Source organism: Canis aureus, chromosome 12, assembly GCF_053574225.1.
Source record: "Canis aureus isolate CA01 chromosome 12, VMU_Caureus_v.1.0, whole genome shotgun sequence".
Taxonomy (NCBI): Eukaryota; Metazoa; Chordata; class Mammalia; order Carnivora; family Canidae; genus Canis; species Canis aureus.
In genome coordinates this window covers 5,854,222-5,876,216 of record NC_135622.1, presented here as the reverse complement: position 1 = coordinate 5,876,216, position 21,995 = coordinate 5,854,222, and the positions used below count along the sequence as shown (strand labels likewise).

The following is a 21,995-nucleotide window of genomic DNA, read 5'->3' as shown; positions in this document are numbered from 1 at the left end:
CTACCTTCTTTTCTGTATTACCATGCTTTCCAGCTCAGCTGTGCAGTTCTAATCATAGAACCAGTAATATCAGCAGGCTTGCAAACCCTTAGCCCCACCACTAGGCAAGTGTTATAGGATTTGACAGGACCGTCCTTGTTTGGTGTTATAGACTGAATTGTGCTCCTCACTGTCACCTCAAATTCTTATGTTGAAGCCCTAAACCTCAATGTGACTGTATTGGTTTTTTTTTTTTTTATGATCTTTTTTTTTTTAATTTTTTTATTTATTTATGATAGTCACAGAGAGAGAGAGAGAGGCAGAGACATAGGCAGAGGGAGAAGCAGGCTCCATGCACCGGGAGCCTGATGTGGGATTCGATCCTGGGTCTCCAGGATCGCGCCCTGGGCCAAAGGCAGGCGCCAAACCGCTGCGCCACCCAGGGATCCCAATGTGACTGTATTTGGAGGTAGGGCCTCTAAGGAGGTAATTATGGTTAAATGGGGTAATAAGAACAGGTTCCTAATCCAATAGAACTGGTGTCCATGTAAGAGGAGGAAGAGACACTAGAGATCTCTCTCCATGCACAGAGAAAAAGCCATTCAAGGACACAGTGAGAAGGCAGCCTTCTGCAAATGCCAGAAAGAAGTCTCATCAGAAGCCAACTCTGGTCTTCTGGCCTGTTGTTTAAGCCACTCAACCTGTGCTATCTTGTTATTGCAGCCCAAGGAGACTAATATAATACTTAGTAACCAGGTTGTATTCACTTAATCTGGCTACATAAGGGAAAGTATGTTTAGAATAAGCATTATCCAATTTCATGCTATGAATATCATGTCTTTTGCACTGACATTGCCTTCCTTAGTTACACATATATTTATGCCCGGAGCAGCTGGGAACCACAAAATCAGGCAAGATGGGAAAAAAAAAAATTGGATGAAAAAGATACAAAGTTTCTTACATCCTCCCATCACCTTCAGACCTTAGAAACTTTTTCAATGAAGTCCATACTTTAGGTACCCTCATATTCAGTCTGAGTACACAATAATATAAGCACCTAAGTCAGTTTTTCCAGCTTCAATCTCACGTGCTTGGAGAAACAAGCATTTCAATTACCTATTCCCATTTCATTGAGACCACTGTTCTAAGGGTGATGTGTAATATTGCATCTCATCTAAGGGTGATAAAGAGACATAATATTATGTCTCTTTGTCCTTTTTCCAAAACCACAATGTCATCTTCATTCTGCTGTTCTCCTGATTTGACCACAAACTGGAATCCCAGCAACTCTTAACAGCCTCTAGAAAATCTGACCTAATATAACCCCAATCTCCAACTTGTACAAAGGGAAGTATGGTAATTAAGGAGAAAGAGCTTCATTACCAAAACTCGACTATAGCTGTGGATGATAATTTTAAGTTTCAACTGGTCTGTAGAAGGTTTCTGTTCAGCACTAAATATACAGGCCTGTTCATTTGCAAGGATCTTCGTGGTGCTCATTATCCCCACCTAATGGCCTCATGACAAGTTGTCATCAGTTGAAGGAACTGATGTGGTATACTAAAAGGAAATTAGTTCAGAAGCAGATGAAAAGACAAAGGTTTCATAAAAAGAAAGTGTGACTCCACATGTGCTTAAGAGATAGAAAAGTGTAAGAGAAAGTTGCTTCTACTTGGACAAGATAAAGCTGGATGATCTACCAAAGCATGCCTGTGTTGAGTCCACCAGAGAGCTGAGATTGCAAAACCACTTGGTAAACTGAAGTCCAAAGCACAATAAACCTCTCAAAGAGGCACATGCACATGAACCATATCATCTCCCACAGATAATGAAAAGGAAAGATGGCAGCCATAAAAGCTGTGAAAAAGAAAAGTAACTGAAATTTTAACCATTTCTTAAAAGCTAAGTGTGGGCTATCATGATAGTTTACAATCTCAGAGGCTCATAAGAAAAGCAAGTTTTTGCCCATTTTTCAAGGTTTTTAAAATATTTTATTTATTTGTTTAAGAGAAGGAGCATGGGGGGGGGGATGGTGTGGGAGGGCAAAGGGAGAAGGAGAAGCAGGCTCCTCGCTGAGCAGGGAGCCCAACATGGGGCTTGATCCCAGGACCCTACTAGCTAGGCTCATGATCTGAGCCAAAAGCAGATGCTTAACCAACTGAGCCACCCAGATGCCCCATCAGGTGTTTTTCTCAGACTTCCACTAAGGGCTCTTAACTGCCTCTGGAAAATCTGGCCTAACATAACCCCAATCTCCAAATTGTACAGGGTGGGGTAGGAGACTCCAGGTTGCCTCAGGGGTGTAGGCATGCAGATCATGATCTACCACTGGCACAAAACCCAGTCACTTCTCTCATTTGAAATAAAAGTCACCTACCATTGATGTTGGAGCAAGAAACCCTGCCTACCCTTGGTTTCAGGTATTGGTCCACTCCAGTGAGGGGTTAACCCGGGCTGGGGCAAGGGGCTGAGGAGAAAGAGAGTGAGGAAGATGGGAGAGATGAGAGATACAGCAGTAGAATTGGAGGAGGAATAGAGAGGAGGCAGGAGGAGTCAATAGAGGCAGAAGAGGGCTTACGTTCCTGGGCCGTTCTGTTCATAACAGCACCCGCGCCCCCAAATCCCCACCTCTCACCTTCAGCTCTCAGACCCCACAAGGACAGTCTCTCCACCCATCGCAGTTTCCAACCTCATTTGTTCCTCTCCCCACTCCTTGTCAGAGCCTGGCTCTCTGGGTTTCCCCACCCTTCTGTGATCTCTCAACATCCTTTCAACAGATTTCTTTTCTTCTGAAATCAGCCAGAGTCTATTTCTGTTCCTTGCAGTCGCAAACCTTAACTCATCTTAAAGTTCTGGAGGAATGCTTTGTGATGGTACTTACTTCTCAACTTTTTCATTTTTTTATTCAGCTCTAAATATACAGGCCTATGTTAATTTCCACTTCATCTTCTCCTCAAACTTTGAGGAGAACACCTTCCTCTTCCTAACAAGAGTAGCCCCTTTGCCTCCTTCCTTGATTCAAGCCTTATCCATCTCTAGAAACAAAATAACTTCCAGAGCACTGGGCATCTTTCTGACTCTGTTCTTCAGCCAGTGGCTTTTTTCTTTCAATATCAATTTGTTGTTGTTGTTCTGTGTATTGGGTAAGAGAAGGAATGGCTTTGGGATAAAATAAAGAGGTAAAGGGGAATGAAATACACAGATTGTTATTTTGAGATGTAATGTGGATTTATATATATTATGTGTGTAAATATTTAGTGTGGTGGTATTTTGTGTATATAAGTAATGTACACACTGTAAGACACCTTGGGTACACATACCCTGTGGCCCAGTAATGGGTACTCTTGGGTACACTGATACATGTTTTTTTTTAAGACGTGAAGTTTCTAGGTCATAATATATCGAGAAATTGGAAGGAAGTTGACTTGGCCAAACTCTCAGAAAACAGCCTGTGAGTGTCTAAGAGTCACAGCCCTGCCTTGTGGCCTCAATGGCATGTGGTTGATTTTGAGTCAACGCAAGTGAGTTTGGTCTGATTTGTCTGAGTGTTCAGTGTAAACCTTAAACATGGCTGATTACTTTGTATTGTGGATCTGACGAATATAGAAACATAAGAAAAACTTACAATAGCAGCAACAACAAAACCCAGAAGTGTATGAAAAAAAAAAGGAAGGTTCTCCTGCCTCCCAGTCCCACTCCACTGCTGACACATCTTTACATATTATACCTAGGAGTCGGTGGTGGCTTTGGAGTGTGATGGGTGCTACGTAGCCAAGGAAGTCCCAAGTCTTGCCTTGACAAATCATCTGCCCTCTCTGGGCAATGAGAAAAGTGTGAAGGCAAGGAAGAGGAAAAAACTGTACTACTTGCAGAAATGTCACCTCTGGACAGGAAACTCTGGATAAAACTAGGACAGAATATGTGGTTTATGAGCTCTTCCCTAGCCCTAGGCCCAGAGTGGCTTTACTTTGTTTTCTGAGGTGGAAGTGACATGAGAGAATTCAATCAAAGGAGGGGGACAGAGAGAAGGCAGGACAGATGGCCACCCAGGTCAACTGTACTCTAGTCGTGTCAAGTTAGTAGGAAAAATACTTGGGGTTATGTGTGGGGGTATGGACGCTAAATCCGTACTTACACTCCTCTAGCAAGGGATTGCCTGCTGCCCTACATGGGTTCCATGGTGTAATGGTGAGCACTCTGGACTCTGAATCCAGCGATCCGAGTTCAAATCTCGGTGGGACCTTTCCCTTTAACCGGAATAAGGGTGATTTTTTACTGTGGATGGGCCTTTTGGGTCCCAGGAGCACAATCCAGGGGACCCGCGCCCCCTTCCTCCCCCTCCCTCGCAGCCGCATCCCCCGCGCTCTGCCTCCTGGTCCTCAGGAATCGAGGACCCCGCAGCCTGCTTCTCAGAGTTGGGGTTACCGTGCGGCCTGTGGGGCCTCCGGAGAGGGGGTGTAGAGGCTGAAGCTGCGGCCTCTAAACTCTCCACCGCGAGGGGCTCCCGCCGCGTCCTATAACTGCACCCACTGTCTGAGAGGCAGCTTGTGAAGCGGGTGCTCAGTCTCTGGAGGCTGTTTTGTTCTGAGGTTGATGGTTCAGAGACCTAAGCTGGAAGTACAATGTGGGTATTTTTGAACCAAGAAATTGAAACCTTATTCCCTTTTTATGGAGCTGGTCAGATGAGCTAATAAAGTCCGGGATGCTCCCAGGCCAGATTGCAGTTGCTAAGAGAGCATGACTTCACTCTCCTAGGAGGGGCCACAGCCACTGAAAAGCGTCACTGGTGCCACTTGAATAAAATCAGTTTTCATCACATCCAGTCTTCAGGTAGTATCGCCTCCCCAATACAAGACACCCTATGGATGATTTTATGCGAAGTGCCATTTCCCAGGGTCTACAAGCTAAAATGTGCTTACTCACTGACTCCTTTCAACAGGACCATCTCCTATCAGTATCCTCATTTTCCATCTGAGAACACTGAGAAAGGAAAGGTGAAATAACCTGTCCAGTCACTCAGCCAGTGAGTGGGATTTGAAAGCAGAAATTGGAACCCAAGACAGCCTGGCTCCAGATGATAGGCTCAGAACCACCATGTTTACACTCCTCCTAATTAAAAAAAAAAAAAAAAAAAAGGTAAAATACTTGACAAGAAATACAAGTCTGTGTATTTATTTTGAAAAAATACCTAGGGGAATCATGCAACAAGCATAAACCTATCCTAAATATCCTTATGACCCCCACCCCCTGCCTCTCAAATACCCTTCTTACCTAATGGCTGCTCCTGCAAACTCTCCAACTTAAACACACTTTGTGCCACAACCAGGTGTTTCCTCCCCTTAAAATTTTCCTCCCACCTACCCCATACCTCTTCCATATCTATTCTGTTCTTTCACTTCCAGGACGTTCATTTTTTTACATTTAAAAATATGAAAAATAGGGGTCCTGGCTGGCTTAATCAATAGAGCAAGTGACTTGGCCTCTGTGTTGTGAATTCAACTCCTACCTTGGGCACGGAGCCTATTTAAAATAAACAAATAAATGAAAAATACATAAAGAAGATAAGCTGTCACCCCTATTCCCACCACCTGGAATTAACTACGTCTACCATCTTTACTTATTTTTCTTCAAATCTATTTTTTAAGTTATTCTAATTTTTTGCAAAAGTTATACATGTTTATTGTACAAATGGCAAAATTCAAATGATGCAGAAAATGCATATATGTAAAATTCTGAAACATCTTAAAATCAGAAATAACTTTGTATACATTAGGTAATTATTAATGGAGTTACACTTGGTATATTTATAGTGAAAATGATATATTTATAAATATGCTTTTATAAAATTGAGCTCTTATAGGTCTATTTTTATTTGAAAGTATTCAATTTAATAGGGCATGAACTTAACTGAAGAGATACAAAACAAGTATGAAGGAATTGTTGAATGTTCAATCAAATTGTTCACCACATGAGATACTTTTCTAAAAGAACTCTCCAAGGCTAAAGACAAGAATAATAATGAATTAAAATTAAGACAGTAAAATTTGAATGATTTCTTATTTTTAAAATCAAATTTCTTAACATGCAGTTTTGTAAATAATACAATGCATTCATTTCAAGTTTGATGACTTTTGACAAGTGGGTGCACCCTGTAACCATTACCCCGTTCTAGAAAAAAGAACGTTTCCATTGCTCCAAAATGTCTTGTATCCCTTTGCAGCCTATCCTCGCACCATTCCTCATGCTAGGCAATCAACGATCTAGTTGTGTCATTATGAATTAGTTTTGTCTGTTCTAGAAATTCACATAAATGGAACCATTTATGTATGGTACTCTTAGTATGTACTCAGCATGATATTTTTGAGATTCTTATTGTTGCCACATATCAGGAATCTGTTCCATTGCACTGAAGAGTCGTATTCCTTTGTATGAATATATCACAATTATATCCATTCACTTCTTGATGGACATTTAATTATGTTTCCAGGGGCACTTGGGTGGCTCAGTGGGTTAAGTATCCAGCTCTTGATTTCGGCTCAGATCATGATACCAGGGTTGTGAGATAGAGCCCTGTGTTGGCCTCTGAGCTGGGTGTGGAGCCTGCTTAAGATTCTCTCTCTCCCTCTGCCCATCCCGCTCCATTTCTCCCTCTCTTTAAAAATAAAATGGTTATGTTTCCAGTTTGGGGACTGTTATAAACATGTTCCTTTTTTAGGCATATGTTTTATAAATTCCATTTAAAATTTAATTTTTTAATACTAACTTATTTTGTGAATGGATGTTACACTCACAAATACAAAATTCACTCAAATGTTACAAAACTCTTAAGCAGAAGTCTACACATTTTTCTTTATATTTCATAATTAAGAGGAAAAAACCTTATTTTGGATCTATGCAACAATTCTTCTTTGAGGTACTTAATATTTTCATATGACATTTGCAAAATTGGCCTAGCAACAGAAGGAACTGGCCCAAGGTCAAACAAAAGGCAAATAAATGGTGGAGCCAGGACTGAAAGGGAGGCCTCCCAGAGCCTGTGCTCCTAACCACAAACTGAACCTAATATGTTTGTAATAACAACCTTGGTGTTTGATTAGGCTTGGAAATCAATATCCAAGTGCTGTATCGGTCTTCTGTTTGTTCAGAAACATTCTGATCAGGAAGCATAACGGTGCTGACAACTGAGGCTGGGAAATCCGTTTAACACTCTAGAAACCCAAGTTTTCTCATCAGTAAGGCACACACTGAAAGTTGACTTCAGTCTTGGTTCAGACTTTTTAAAAAAGATTTATTTATTTATTTGAGAGACAGAGAAGGGGATGGAAGGGGTCGTCAGAGGAGAGACCATCCTGAAGCTGACTCCTCACCGATGACTGGGCTCCATCCCAGAACTCTGAGATCATGACCTGAATCGAAATCATGAGTCTGACGCTCAACAGACCGGGCCACCCAGGCACCCCTTGGTTTGGACACTTTATATTTGTTTATCCTGCTGCTGGGGAGAAGTTCCCGGCTCTTCTTCATCAAACTAGATCAGTCTATAGGACGTAAGACTTTCTCTTTCAGTGTCCTGGATACTCAATAGGCATTCCCTGCTTTTTAGGTGGTTTTCTTTGGACCTGCCCTTTTGTACCATCTCTTCCCCACCTCCACTCCCAACACCTTGTGTCATAGGTGGTCTCAGTAACTTCTGGGCTGAACAGATCTTAATATTGTTCCTAAGGTGGCCAATAGGGAGGTGTGACAATCATTTGGGACATGGCCATGACTTTGTTTGGCTAAGTAATTTCTGTTTGCCAGGACATTGTGGATTGGAAGTGAACAAGGTAAGACAACACCCTGGGAAAGAGACTAGTAAACACGACTGCTCATAGCTGCCAACACTGGACCTGTTTTGTTTTTTTTTTTTCCTGGTTGGTTTTCTTATGAACCAGTTTTCATTGAACCAGTTCAATTTAAGGGCATTTTCAGATAGGGAAAATCTAAAATTACCTCTGACAATTGAAAAAAAAAAAAAAAACCAACCTGTTATTTACAATTCCTACTGCCATTTAAGAAGGAATATTAAGGAAGCTTCCTAATTTGCCAAGCTACTGAAGCATGTCAGGTACAAACTGGAGGTTTAGAAAGAGCTACTATTTTTCTATATATGAAAGTATTAAGAGAGAGCCTGAGAGAAGAGGTGGGAGGAAGAGGAAACCGAAGCCAGAAATACGAAGAAGCTGCTTTGGGGTAGGAAGGATGGGTGGGTGCTGTCTTGGGAACTGGCTAGCCATGGCTGTAAGGTGTAAAAGCAAGACCTTAATTAAGCAAGGCAGCTAATACTTAAAAAATGAAGGCTAAGGCAAGATTAGATATTTAAAGGACAGGAGATGGGAAGACAGCCTAGTTGCACCTCTCACAAGATAAGCAGATAAGACACTGGTCACCATTCACTCCCAACACCCTTTATTTTATGTTCCTGGAAGCATCACAGGGCATTCAACCAAGGTTCAGGTCTGACTTGTGTGGACTCTGTGTCCAAGACCCGGATGTCAGGGGCCGCTTCCTTGCATAGAATGAGAGTGTGTGACATTTCAAGTAAATCAAGACACATGGGACACCTGGGTGACTCAGCGGTTTAGCGCCTGCCTTTGGCCCAGGGCATGACCCTGGGGTCCTGGGATCAAGGTCCACATCAGACTCCCTGCGTGGAGCCTGCTTCTCTCTGCCTATGTCTCTGCCTCTTTCTCTCAGTCTCTCATTAATAAACAAAGCAAAACAAAACAAAAACAAAACAAAACAAACAAAAAAACAAAACAAACGCCCAAGACACAAATTGACCCGTTGCAGGCAGCTTTTACCTTGCACTTTGAAGTGAGAGCGCCTCCTATCCTAAGACCCAGCAAATGTTCCTTGGACTCTGTTGTGAAGAAAAGCAGCTGGGTAGAGAAGTACACCTAATTCTGAGATATGGGAACAATGCTAGATTTAACCCCACCTTCTCCACGTGGGGTTAAAGTGAACAACCTGAAACATAAACCAGCAAGCAAAATATTCCACCAAGAAGGAGCCTGGGTGCCCACCAAAAGATGGATGGATGTGGTCTATATATACAATGGAATACTACTCAGCCATTAGAAACGACAAATACCCATTTGCTTCGACGTGGATGGAACTGGAGGGTATTCTGCTGAGTGAAGTAAGTCAAGGACAATCATTATATGGTTTTACTCATGAGGGGAATATAAAACTAGTGAAACTATTTCACATAAAAAATAGTGAAAGGGATTAAAGGGGAAAGGAGAGAAAATGAGTGGGAAATATCAGGGAGACAGAACATGAGAGACTCCTAACTCTGGGAAACGAACAAGGGGTGGTGGAAGGGGAGGGGAGCGGGGGGTGGGGGTGACTGGGTGACGGGCACTGAGGGGGGCCCTTGACGGGATGAGCACTGGGTGTTATGCTATATGTTGGCAAATTGAACTCCAATAAAAAATATGCATATTAAAAAAATTAGGTTCATAAAAAAAAATAGCTGCATCTACTTGAAAACAGAAAATAAAAGGTATCTTCCCGCGCTATTTCTTTGTACTGTAGAAACCAAGGGAAAGGGCCAACACATTACCAGCCCCCCACAAATTATACAGCCGAGTCTCCCCACATTTGAGGAAATCGCAGGGGTCGGCACATGCTGAGGGTAACAGACAGAACTCGCTGTGGGAAAACCACCTCCCCGACTGTATCTCCCCAACCCAGGAAGTAAAACTCGCGTTGCCCCGCGGCCCAACACACCCTCACACGACCTACACTGTGCACACGCTCGCTTTGCTCCCCGCGCCTCTCAGCCTCCTTGGCTCTCTCACACCCGCAACACACGCAGCTTCGACCAACACTCCCAGACTCCCTCCCGCAGCTCCCGATACTGTCTGTGGGCCGCAGGGGCCCCGGCGGTAGCCGCGCGAGGCCATATTTACCCAGGACCCGCCCCGTCTGTGACGTCACGAGAGCGGCCCCACCCCCGCCCCTTGCCCCGCCCACTCCTCCCTCCTCCTGCGGCGTCCCGCGGACCCAGCGGCGGGCGGGGGGCGGGGGGGGGGGAGTGACGCCCGCCTCTCGCTCCTGCGCTCCCGCCCTCCCACCCCCACCCGCTGCGGCGGAGGGCGCGGGGTCTGCACCTGCAGCCTGCGGGGAACCTGCGTGTCTGGCCGGCTGCTGACGCCCCCGTGCCTTTTTTCAAATGATGCCTTACGAAGTGTGGAGTAGAACATTTAGGATTACAAAGGAAACGGGTTCCTTTCACATCCTCTCAATTATTTTTGTGATACGGGATCTCAATTAAAATTTGGAAGTCAGACCCTGTCTGTCTTTTGCCTCATATATTTTGGTTACTTTTTCACGATTTCTACTCTTGGCTCAAACTGGTGCATAAGCACTTAGGCCTAACACTTTTTGGGTCTTTATTTTTTTAGATTTTCTAATATGGCGCTAACACATTTAAGTATTAGTTTAGTTTAGTTTCTCTGTAATAAGTTTCTCTGTAATAAGAAGCCAAAAGTAGATAAACCTACTACTTAGGAATTAACGTTTTAGTATTTTGTCGTATTTGGAAATGATCTAGATATTTATTGAATTTAACTTCCTGTTTAACCTAACTTAGCAAAACTGTAAGGTTACCAAAAAGATTTGGGAAAACTATTTAAGCTGACACAACATGAATTTATTTGGCTAGTAAACTCCAGTAGAATAAAAGTTTTATATTTAATGCTGGAACTCTAAAGATGTCTCTTTTAACTAAACCATCAACCTTAAACTAGCTTTTATAATTTAGTATTTTTCCAGATCATATAAACTTGAAAAACTCTTGGGTTAGTTTTTTTTTTTTTCTTTTCCTTTCTTTTTTAGAGAGGAAGGGATTGAAGGCAGAGAGAGAGGGAGAGAGAGAATCCTAAGCAGGCTCCACTCACAGCATGGAGCCTGATGTGGGGCTGATCTCATGACCCTGAGATTTAGACCTGAGTGGGGAGGCGACAGATCTGAGCTGAAATCAAGAGCACCAACCAGGCACCCCAATTTCTAGGTTTTCAAACCAAGTAAATAGAGCTCTTTTATAAATTAATTTTAACAATACTGTGGCCTCTGGGTAGCTTAGTCGGTTAAGCATCTGCCTTGGGCTCAGGTCATGATCTCAGGGTTTTATGACAGAGCCACATGTCGGCTGGCTGCTCAGTGGGAAGTACTCCCTCTGCTGCTCCCCTTGCTTGTGTGCGTACTCTCTCTCTGTCAAATAAATAAAATCTTTTAAAAAACTAAATTAATTTCAACAATACCATCCAAAAGTAGAAAAATATTTGACATTTACAATATATATACAGACACACACAGATGGGTGCGAAGACTCTATAGTTACTAATATTTCTAGAGATTTTATGATTTGTATTTGTCCCTGAAATTAATTTTACGGAGACTGTGCTAGACGTTTGGGCATCAAGTCCCTTTTGGCAGTTTGTATTTTATGTGGCCTCTCCCTTTTTTTCTCTCCTTTAGTCTCAGGTGATTGTGGGCTGTGTTTACATTTCAAAGACATAAGATGCGTAACTTCAAGGGACAGAGAAAGAATCTAAGTTTCTCCAAGAAGGACTTTGTTTTTTTAAGGCAAATATTTTACAAGTCTTTTTGAGATAAAGAGGGGAAGTGTGGGGATTGGGAAGGAATACGTGAATTCTGAATTGCTTCTAAAACTAACTTTTGTTTTGCAAAAAGATACGTAAGGTAAGGACAGTTGCTATCAGTTTCTCAAAGATTGGGTTTTAAGTTAAATGACACCTTTGGCTGAGCCACCTATCCAACTACATTATCTGCTTTGTTTCTTTCCCTCTGGGTACAGGGTTTTAATTTTAAATATTTCTGGCAGTATTGAATAACCCTCCTTGGGTGTAAGCTGGGTCCCTAAAGAGGGTGCAAAGGATATTACCTTTCCAAAATCCAAAGTCACTCTCAAAGGCAGCCAGACAAAGAACCAATAACTTGTATGCCCCAGGCAGACAAAAAGCCTAGCCCAGTAAGCAAAACCAGATGAACAAGAAGACAATAGCTATCCCAAGGAAAGAAAGGATCACTATAATGGGTTTGGATTTGAAAAGAAAGAGACAATGTGAAATTTTATTTTTCCTCTCTCAGTTGGGCACTACAGATAGAGATTCAGAACTGATTCTGGTAAGAATTTTCACCCTTCACTGGCTTCTGCCAGTTTTTCCAGGATCCCCTCTGCAGGCTCTAGTATCTACCAATTTCCCCAGGTCTGTTTAAAGGAATAATACAGCAGTTTACCAGAAAATCACTCATTTTCATCAACTCTAGGAGGGGCCCATATGGTGCCCCCCTTTGAAGGTAGGTATGGAAGTGTCTATAAGGCCATCGAATTGGAGGACTTTTATTTACAGTTGTGTAGTGTTTTCAGAGTGGAAAAACAATTCAGACAGAGGATTAGTAAAATGAGTACCCAAAGGAGTATAGAGGAGAGCAATAATAGTATAGCAGTTACAGCAGTGTTACAGTTTTTTGTTTTAGGTATCTATCTATCTATCTACCTATCTATCTGTCTATCTATCTATCTATCTATCTATCTATCTAAAAGATTTTTATTTATTTATTTGACAGAGAGAGAGGAGGAGAGAGCAAGTGAGCACAAGCAGGGGGAGCGGCGGAGGGAGAGGGAGAAGCAGGCTCCCTCTGTGGAGCAGCGAGCCCCATGTGGGGCTCAATCCCAGGACCCTAGGATTATGACCTGAGCAGAAGGCAGACGCCCAACCAACTGAGCCACCCAGGTGGCCCTCATGTACCTCTTATATCCTTAATTTTCCATGAGCCCTTCGCAATGAATCTTTCAATGAACTGGAAGACTTCTGGAGGCTTTTGCTTGCCAATTAAAACAGGTATCCCATTCTGTTTAATTTGACAACCCTTGGGCAGTCCTGGTGGCTCAGAGGTTTAGCGCCGCCTTCAGCCCAGGGTGTGATCCTGGAGACCTGGGATTGAGTCCCATGTCAGGCTCCCTGCATGGAGCCTGCTTCTCCCTCTGCCTGTGTCTGTTCCTCCTCTGTTCCTGTGTCTGTCTCTCTCTCTCTGTGTCTTTCATGAATAAATAAAATCTTTAAAAAAAAATCTACAACCCTGACTTTTAAATACACTTCTCAAACTATCTTACCTATTTGGAATGTTCCACATCTTGGCCCTTGTAATCCCAAGTTGTTTTTAGTAAAATTTTGCCATTTCTACAGCTAGTCACACAGCTCCTGGTACCAGAGTTTTCAGATGTAAAGTAAGCAGGTGTGCCAGAAGGTGGCGTGCTTGACTCTTCAGAATTTCAAAATCCTATCCGCTAAGCCTTTGTTCACCCAAAACAAGACAAACCAGGGCACTTCAACACACCAGCGGTAACCTAAAGAAGTTACTGGCAAAGGGAAGGCCCTGCACACCACCCGCAATTCCCAGTGTGGGCAAAACCAGTAGATTCCAGTAAAATGGAGAGTGGACAGAAAATGAGCAAAGGACCAACCTGCAATCCTAGCAAATGGAAACTGTGGACTGGAAAGGACTCCAACCTGGAACTGCCCAGTGGACTGAACCAAGGGCTAAGGACTGCCCCTCTGGCAGAGCCTCCTGTCAGTCTAGACTACCCGGTTACTCTTGGGCTGGAAGCTACCTAGATTCTTAGTAGCTCGAACTGAAGTAAAAAAAGAGAAGCTCAAAGCAAGAGAGACTTACCCATAGTCCTCTGAAACGGCAAGACCCTGAGCTCAAAGGACACCATGCTTGTTTTTCACTGTCCCTGAAAGCCACCAAGAGTTCACTTTGAATCCCTATGCTGCACCAAATCTGTTAAAAATACCAAATTTAAGTTTGAGTTTAAATAGAACAAACGTTTTTATTTTTTTATTATTATTTTTTTAATTAATTAATTTATTTATTTATGATAGTCACAGAGAGAGAGAGAGAGAGGCAGAGACACAGGCAGAGGGAGAAGCAGGCTCCATGCACCGGGAGCCCGACGTGGGATTCGATCCCGGGTCTCCAGGATCGCGCCCTGGGCCAAAGGCAGGTGCCAAACCGCTGCGCCACCCAGGGATCCCAAACAAATGTTTTTAAAGACAGAGAGAGGGCATAAAAATAAAAGAAAGGAATTTTTGAGCAAGAAATGCATAGTTTAAAAAAAAAAAAAAGAAATGCATAGTTTGGGCAAGGCTGCCCCCTTAGGAAGAGAGAGAGGGGTCTCTCAGTGAAATTCCTAGTATTGACCAGGAAATTCCAGATTGACTGGTCTAAGGTTACATTTCTGGGAGGTTGAACTGCAATTAGGTTAGGTAGTAAGTCTTGTCTTACTGGGTTGGGGTCTCAACCTAAGTGATACCATTTGGGCCTGGTTTTCTTTTTAACATACTATTGAGGAGTGAACTGGGGAGACCCCAGGCCCTGGGGCCTCAATCCAGCCAGTCTTGAAGAGAGGGAGAGAAAGAGTGAAGAGTGACAGTGAGAACCAGAGCAAGAGGGAACAGCATGCCTTAAGGGATGGGTTTCTATCTTTTATTGACAGTTGTTAACTAAGGGGTGGAATATTTAGTACCTGGAGTAGGAAGCCAGGTTTCCCAATGTTTTTTCTTACTTTAGTCAGAGGTTTCCTGTCATGGCATCCGCCAGGCTTGGGCCTGTCTGTTTTGATCCAGCTTCTTGTGGAGCACGGTCAGGACAGGCCTCTGACCTTCCCAGTAGCCGCCCATGACTTCCTCATTGCTGACCTAACTGCCTACTCTGGCAATACCTAAACCAGACAAATGATACAGGAAGTTGAACTAGTTTGGGCTGCTAACCAGCTCCTCAAAAATCCACCCTGGATTTTTCTTATAGAAGCAAGAAAGAAACATGACCTACAAGAATTATAAAAAATTATAAACCTCCATTGAGACTGAAGGCTATTTTGAACTGTTGTGTATGGAAGGTTGATGTTCAGAGGTAACAAAGAGACAAGATGGAGGAAAGTATTGTAAGTTCTGCTCTTGCATCTCACTCCGATGGCACTGTCTCAATCATTTCTTAACCCTTCAAAAATGAAATTATCAGTGGCACTTAATTGCCAAAGGGACAGGTGCAGTTTGATACCCTGGACCCACATAAGCTTTGTTGAGGAAAATAGATGAAATGTCGACAAACCTGATGGACCCTAGGATTTCTTTTTCCAGAGTCTCTTCCTCCAAAACTCCAGAGCCAATGATTGGAATGGCCTCCCCTCAGGGCTGCTTACCCATCCATAAGTATAAGCATAAAAACGATCCTCTGAGTAGAAAATTTCTCTGAAGGACTATAAAACAATAATGATGTAAATTATTTTATTGTAAGTGCTGCTCTACACTCGGGCATTCATCCTTGATTTTACCAAGAACACCAAAGACAGGTCCACCTCTACTGAGTTCCTCTCATCTCCCTGTGGATTCTTCTCCATCGTCTCCCCCTTCCTGGGGCCCCTAATTCCTTCCCATCCACTGGGTTTCTGACAAGCCCTGCAGCTTCTCTCTATTTGAGAATTTCATTTCTTGATCCCCACTCCATAGTGAGACATGGTCCAACGATCTGTCCAAGTCCAGCATGTGAATCAGTGACCAGATGACTCTTTAGATTCCAGGAACCAGCAGGAGAAAAAATAAAAGTAACACTGAATTTAGACCCAAATACTCAAAACTTCAGAGACCCATCAGACACACCTACCACTTGAAGGACACAGCCTCTCTGAAGTCCCAGGCGCTAACTGGAGAGGTTTAGTTCCCACTTTCCTCCCCTAATGTGCCAGCTGTTCCCTGAAGGTCAGAATCTCTAAGGGACCTAACTTGCCTGAACAATAGATAGTTCAAAGCAAAACTACTGAACATTGGCTGGGATTTGAGCCCAGGCCTCCCAAGGGGGAGGCCAGCACCCTACCACTGAAACACCAATACTGTCCAGTGATGTGCTATACTAGGTCAAATCAGAAAGAGTCAAGGGGAAGGACTTCGAAAAAGCAACTGTCAACTAGATTTTCACAGTGCTCTCTTTGAACAACATAGTCAAAAAACAAAAAGACACCCAGAGCAAAGGCTTGCATAAGAGATTTAATGTCAAGCAATGCTATGAAGTTTTGACATTTGAATCTAAATATAGGATTTGAAAAAGCCTAATTCTAAAGTAAGCTCTTTACAAGTTGGTAACAGATCTCTGTAGAGAAGCATCAAGATTCATCTTGTTTCTTGTCTCTGGTCCATATCTATCATGGACCTGTGGAAAGTTGACTCCTTTGCTTGCTGACACATTCTCTTTGCTCACCCATTGCTTTGTATCTCCCAAACCCTTTCCTCCCACCCTGGGGATGAACACCAGTTCTTTTCCCCAAGCAGGTGTTCAGTATCCAGTGATGGTTCAGGAGGCTAGACTGGTGGGCGAGGATGTGTCTGACTTAATCCAGAAGATCTGGGTGATAACTGAGTTTCTCTCCTTCTAGGCTTCTTTGGAGTCCCTGGAAAAGGCCAAGGATTGACTCTTGCTTTTAAATTCTTCTGCCAGACACAGACCTCTATAAAACCGAATAAAAGAAAAATTTTCCAATATTTCCTCCCTTCATCATATGCTCTGACCTGGCCACCCAGAAAGGCTAGTTCAGAGAAGTATCCCAAATTTACATAGATACTCAACCCTCCTTAACTGTGAGCTACTCACACTGACTCCCTTTACTCCAAGGAAATGGGGTAAAAAGTTATTTTTACAGTGGAGAAGCCTAACAAACACTACCTCAGCTAGCTAATCAAGATTAACATCAACAGTGGTAAGTTATGGTAACAGTACATATTGTTAAATAAAGTTCAGGGATACCTGGGTGGCTCAGTCCATTGACAGTCAGATTCTTGGTTTTGGTGAAGGTCATGATCTCAGGTTTGTGGGATCAAGCCTTGGGTCTAGCTCTGGGCTCAGGAGGAAATCTGCTTCTTTCCCTCCTCCAACCCCGACTCCCATGTGTGTGTTCTCTAAAATAAATTAATTTAAAAAAAAGTTCAACCAAGTAAAATTGAAGACAGAATTGGGGTTTGGTTTGTTTGTATGTTTTTGCATTTCTTCTATGCAGAATTTTCAGTTTCTTCAGTTTTTTTCTGGGATATGTTTTTCTTCTGTGCAACCTTCTCTTCTGGTTTAGGAACAATCTTCTCTTTTTCAATAACGATCATCTCAATGTGGCAGGGAGAGCTCATGTATGGGTTAATCTGGCCATGAGCCCTGTAAGTTCTATGCTGCATCTTGGGGGCTCTGTTCACCTGGATGCACAAAAATGACTAGAGAATCTACATCTAAACTGTTACGTTCAGCATTACTCTGCATTTTTAAGCATGCACAGTAAAAGTTCAGTGCTCCTTCTTGGGCCACCTAACCTTGTGTCTAGCCCCACTGTCTGGCCTGGACAGGCCTACCAAATCCAGTGACAGAATGGCACACACTCCTTCTGCAAAGTGACATCTTTCAGATACTCAGTGGCTTTTCGGATATGCATCCCCTCCCCTTGACGGCCTGGGCAGTTTCACAGGTGTTCTTAAAGTGAACACGGAGGCTTGAACCTTTTGATTTGCATGATTTTGTAGGATTTTCTGGATCAAGTGATAGCGAACAATTTTCAGAGGTTACCTCATGCTGCTTCAGGGAAGAGGCTTGAATTGGCTTTTTAAAAAGATTCCTTAATCAGGCAGCATCTCAACCAGCAAGCAGAGGAGGGCTCTGCTGGGCTAAGCAAAGGGAAGTTTTGTTGTTGTTGTTGTTGTTTTAAAGACTTACTTATTTGAGAAAGAGAGGGGAGCCGTGGGGAGGGGCAGAGCAAGAGGGAGAGTGAATCCCAAGCGGACTCCACACTCCGCGCAGAGCCCCAATACGAGCGGATGCCATGGCCTTGAGTTCACCACCCTGGGATCAGGACTTGAGCAGAAACCAAGAGTCAGATGTTTAACCAACTGTCTCACTCAGGCGCCCCCTAAAGGAAGTTTTTAAAGACAAAGAGAAGGCATTAAAAAAAAAAAAGAAAGACAGGCAGCCGGGGTGGCACAGCGGTTTAGCGCGCCTTTAGCCCAGGGCATGATCCTGAAGACCCCAGATCGAGTTCCATGTTGGGCTCCCAGCATGGAGCCTGTTTCTCCCTCTGCCCCTGTCTCTGCCTCTCTCTCTCTCTCTGTCTCTCATGAATAAATAAATAAAATATTTTTAAAAAAGAAGAAGAATCAGCAAAGAAAAAAAAAAAAAAGAATCAGCAAAGAATGTATTATTTAGGCAAGGTTGCCCTCCTAAGGTGAGAGAAGGGGGTCTACCAGTAAAGTTCCTAGTATTGACCAAGAAATTCCATGTTGACTGGTTAAAGGCTACATTTCTGGGTTAAAACTGCAGTTAGATTAGGTAGTAAGTTTCAGTTTACTTACCTGGGGCTTTAACCTAAATGATGCCATTTGGGGCCTGTGGTTTCCTTTTTAACAGTACCCATAATACCAAGTGATAAGAATAGTACTTTACCTCCCCAAACCCATAACCCCAATCAGATCATGAGAAAAACATCTGACAAATCCCAGTTGAGGGACATTCTACAAAGTACCCGACTTGTACTCCTTTTTTTTTTTTTTTTTTTTTCCGACTTGTACTCCTGAGAATTTTCAAAATCATCAATAACAGGAAATCTGAGAAACTGTGACAGTCAAGAGGACTGTAGGGAGAATATAATGGGATCTTCTAGGTGGAATCCTGGAATAGGGAAAGGTCATTATGTAAAAACTAAGGAAGTCTGAATAAAATACGAACTTCAGTTAATAATAATGTATTCATTCAATTATGACAAATGTACTCTTCTAATGTGAGATGCTAATTGTAGGGGAAACAGAATGCAGGGTCCATAGGAATCTTCTGTACTATCTTCTCAACTCTTCTATAAATCTAAATCTATTCTAATACAAAGAGTAACAAAAAAAAAAAAAAGAAAAGGTCAGTCCAATTGTAAAAGTCATTGTCATGAACAAAACACTTAAAATATCTTCACAAAAGATTTCTTTATGGCCAAGGAGCATAAATAAATAAATAAATAACCACGATTAATTAATTAATTAATTAAAATACCATGATAAATCATTACATACCTATCAAAATGGGTAAAATTTAAGAGACAGAACACTCATGCTGACAAAAATGTGTTAGCAACTTTATCTCTTGTTGCTGGTGAGAGAGTAAAATAGTTCAACCATTCTGGGAAACTGATAGATCCTAATAAAGTCAAAAATAAAAATATCCATAGGTGCCTGAGTGGCACAGTTAAGCAACTGACTTGGTTTAGGTTCAGGTTGTGATCTCCAGGTGGTGATCTCAGCATTGTGATCTCAGGGTGGTGAGATCAAGCCCCATGTCGAGCTCCATATTGGTTCTGTGCTGGGCATGGAGTGTGCCTGGGATTCTCCCTCCATTCTCCCTCTACTCTTCCCCACCACATTCTCTCTCTAATAAATAAATAAATCTCTTTAAAAATATACAAATATCCCATAACCCAGCAATTATACCACTAGGTTTATACTCAAACAAAATGAACATAAAAGTGCACAAAAAGATTCCTACAAGAATATTCATAGCATAAACCCTCATGTGATTGCAAAAAAAAAAAAAAATTCATAGCAGCCTTATTCACAATATCCAAAACCAAAAATAGCCCAATTGTCCATCAACTATACTGTATTCACATATTGGAATAACACTCATCAATAATACCAAAACGGTCTAGTGATACACATGACAAAATGGACGCATTTCAAAAATATTATGTTGCGTGAAAAAATATATACACAGAAAGTATATTCGTTTATGAGAATTTCCAGAAAAGGCAAAATCAGTCTGTGGGTATATAAATCAGAATAGTGATTGCTTCAATGGGGATGGGGTGAGGACTGACTGTAGTTAAAAAACAAAATTTAACTGCTAAATTTGAATTTTTTAAAAAAGATTTTATTTATTCATTCATGAGAGACAGAGAGAGAGAGAGGCAGAGACATAGGCAGAGGGGAAAGTAGAGGCAGAGGGGCTCCATAGGGAGCCCGATATGGGACTGGATCCGGGGTCCCGGGATCACACTCCGAGCTGAAGGCAGACACTCAACTATTGAGCCACCCAGGCATCCCAAAATTTGAAGATCTAATTGGCTTTATTAAGCCATCATGAATCGGGCAGTATCCCATGTAGCAAACAAGATGCTCCAAGGAATTGTACAAAATGAAAGGTTTTTATAGGAAAGAAGTTATTAGCCAAAGAAAGGAAAGTTGTACTGTATGTTTTTACCAGAAAAAAAAAATTTCCAACCCTCTAGGGACAGAGGCCAAGCTATTAATTCAGGTATCTCATGAGTATGGTTTGTTCTGGCACAAATCAATAGTCAGGTTTGTAGAGCCAGAGAGTTTTTTGCAGGGTAGAGCAAGAAGGTATAATAAGGCTTCACCATTAGCAATGAGGGTCACAATAAAAAATAATATGTTAACCCAGGAATTAAAATTTATTCCTAATAACAGGCCATTGTTAGAAGAACTTAGATAAAAATAGATATTTTGGCTAGTATATGAGTTTCAGGCAAGATAGACGAATTAACAAGTAAGAGATTCAGTCCATACAGCAAATAACCTATGAAAGCAGTGACTTTTTCAATATTACAGAGTTTTACCACCAACTAAGGAGTCTTACTGTGTGTAATATAGCAACAAGCATTAGCATACTTACTAGGACAAATAAGAGCCCAAATACCTCAATCCAACAGTACTTCATGATTAATTCCCCAAAGAATCTGAAGGGTGTTCTCCAAATTAAAATGCCAAATATAAGATGATCTCAGGGTGGTGCAGAATTCTTCATTTCATGCAAATAGGTCCACAAGAAGGACACATGTTACACATACTGTCATATTACTTCACAGAAAAATAGATAAAGGAGCTTCCCCCAATAAAATTATTATGAAAAGTGTTACCAAAAAAATACCAAGTTATTGGTTAAAAAAAAAAGACAGTGTACCTGTCAATTGTGCAGCCCTATAAATATATCTTCTGCCATATTGTTTCATGAGATTTCTATGTTTATCAGCTGCACAGTGGGTCAGCTGATGAGTCATTTCCATCAGGTGTCTTTTCACAGACTGTGGAAAGACAGGTTTCTTGTTTGGGCCATATAATAAATTAGTCTGTGGCCTGAACCTACAACTGTTGTCAGCCCAATATGATTTTTCTTCATGGGATGCCCTAGATTGACCATCCTTGAAAAGGAGTTTTAGATTTTCCTTCAGGAGTTAATTAATATTGCCTATGAGGATTTTGGTTTTGCTAGATTTTAAGGCAGTGGTCCTTGCTGCTTGATCAACCAAAAATTTGTCTTTGCTTCTCCTGAGTCTAATTTTTTTTTTCCTGAGTCAAATTTTGAGTGTCCAGAAACCTTGATAATGGCCAAGACGGATGCAAGTTTGTAAAAAATATCAAAAGGTTTTTAGACACTTGGCTATGAATTCAGATTATGATCAATACTTAATAATTATGTATTTGACCACAGTGACAATAAAATATTTTAAAGACAAATACCAAGAGGCTACATAGTTGAGCATAACCCATAAAAGCCCTGAAAAAGCACAGAAAATTATTTTGATAAAACACAAAATCTTTGCTTTCCTTTTTAAATCTCCTCTCAGGTTGCAGACCAATAGTACAGGAAAACTTTGTCCTTTTAGCGGATGAAAGAATATTAAGTTTTAGTTTTACAGTATGAAATTCATTCATTTTTATAGATTCATCTTGACATTGTTTTGTTAGACTGGGAATGACAGAACAGGCAGGGGCAACAGGATTCCCATATTGTTGAAGAGGGTTGCTCTAAGTTGAGTAAGCAGAATAAAGATTTGAAAAATAGAACAAGTTCTGGACAGATGGCAGATGGTATAAATATCAAAGAAGCCATCACCAGAATCCCAGCCTTACAAGTAG

The 21,995-nt window shown here is 41.9% G+C and overlaps 1 long non-coding RNA gene and 1 other non-coding gene across 2 annotated transcripts; one reads left to right on the top strand and one right to left on the bottom strand.

Moving 5' to 3' along the window:
• Positions 1-4,150: 4,150 nt before the first annotated feature.
• Positions 4,151-4,222, top strand: TRNAQ-CUG (transfer RNA glutamine (anticodon CUG)). The gene has a single exon. It is a non-coding gene; the product is annotated as a tRNA-Gln (tRNA).
• Positions 4,223-5,872: 1,650 nt separating this feature from the next.
• Positions 5,873-14,758, bottom strand: LOC144324605 (uncharacterized). Its single transcript, XR_013390042.1, has 3 exons — positions 14,621-14,758; positions 13,726-13,836; positions 5,873-5,979 (listed from the first exon to the last, which is right to left on the bottom strand). It is a non-coding gene; the product is annotated as an uncharacterized LOC144324605 (long non-coding RNA).
• Between the last annotated feature and the right edge of the window lie 7,237 nt (positions 14,759-21,995).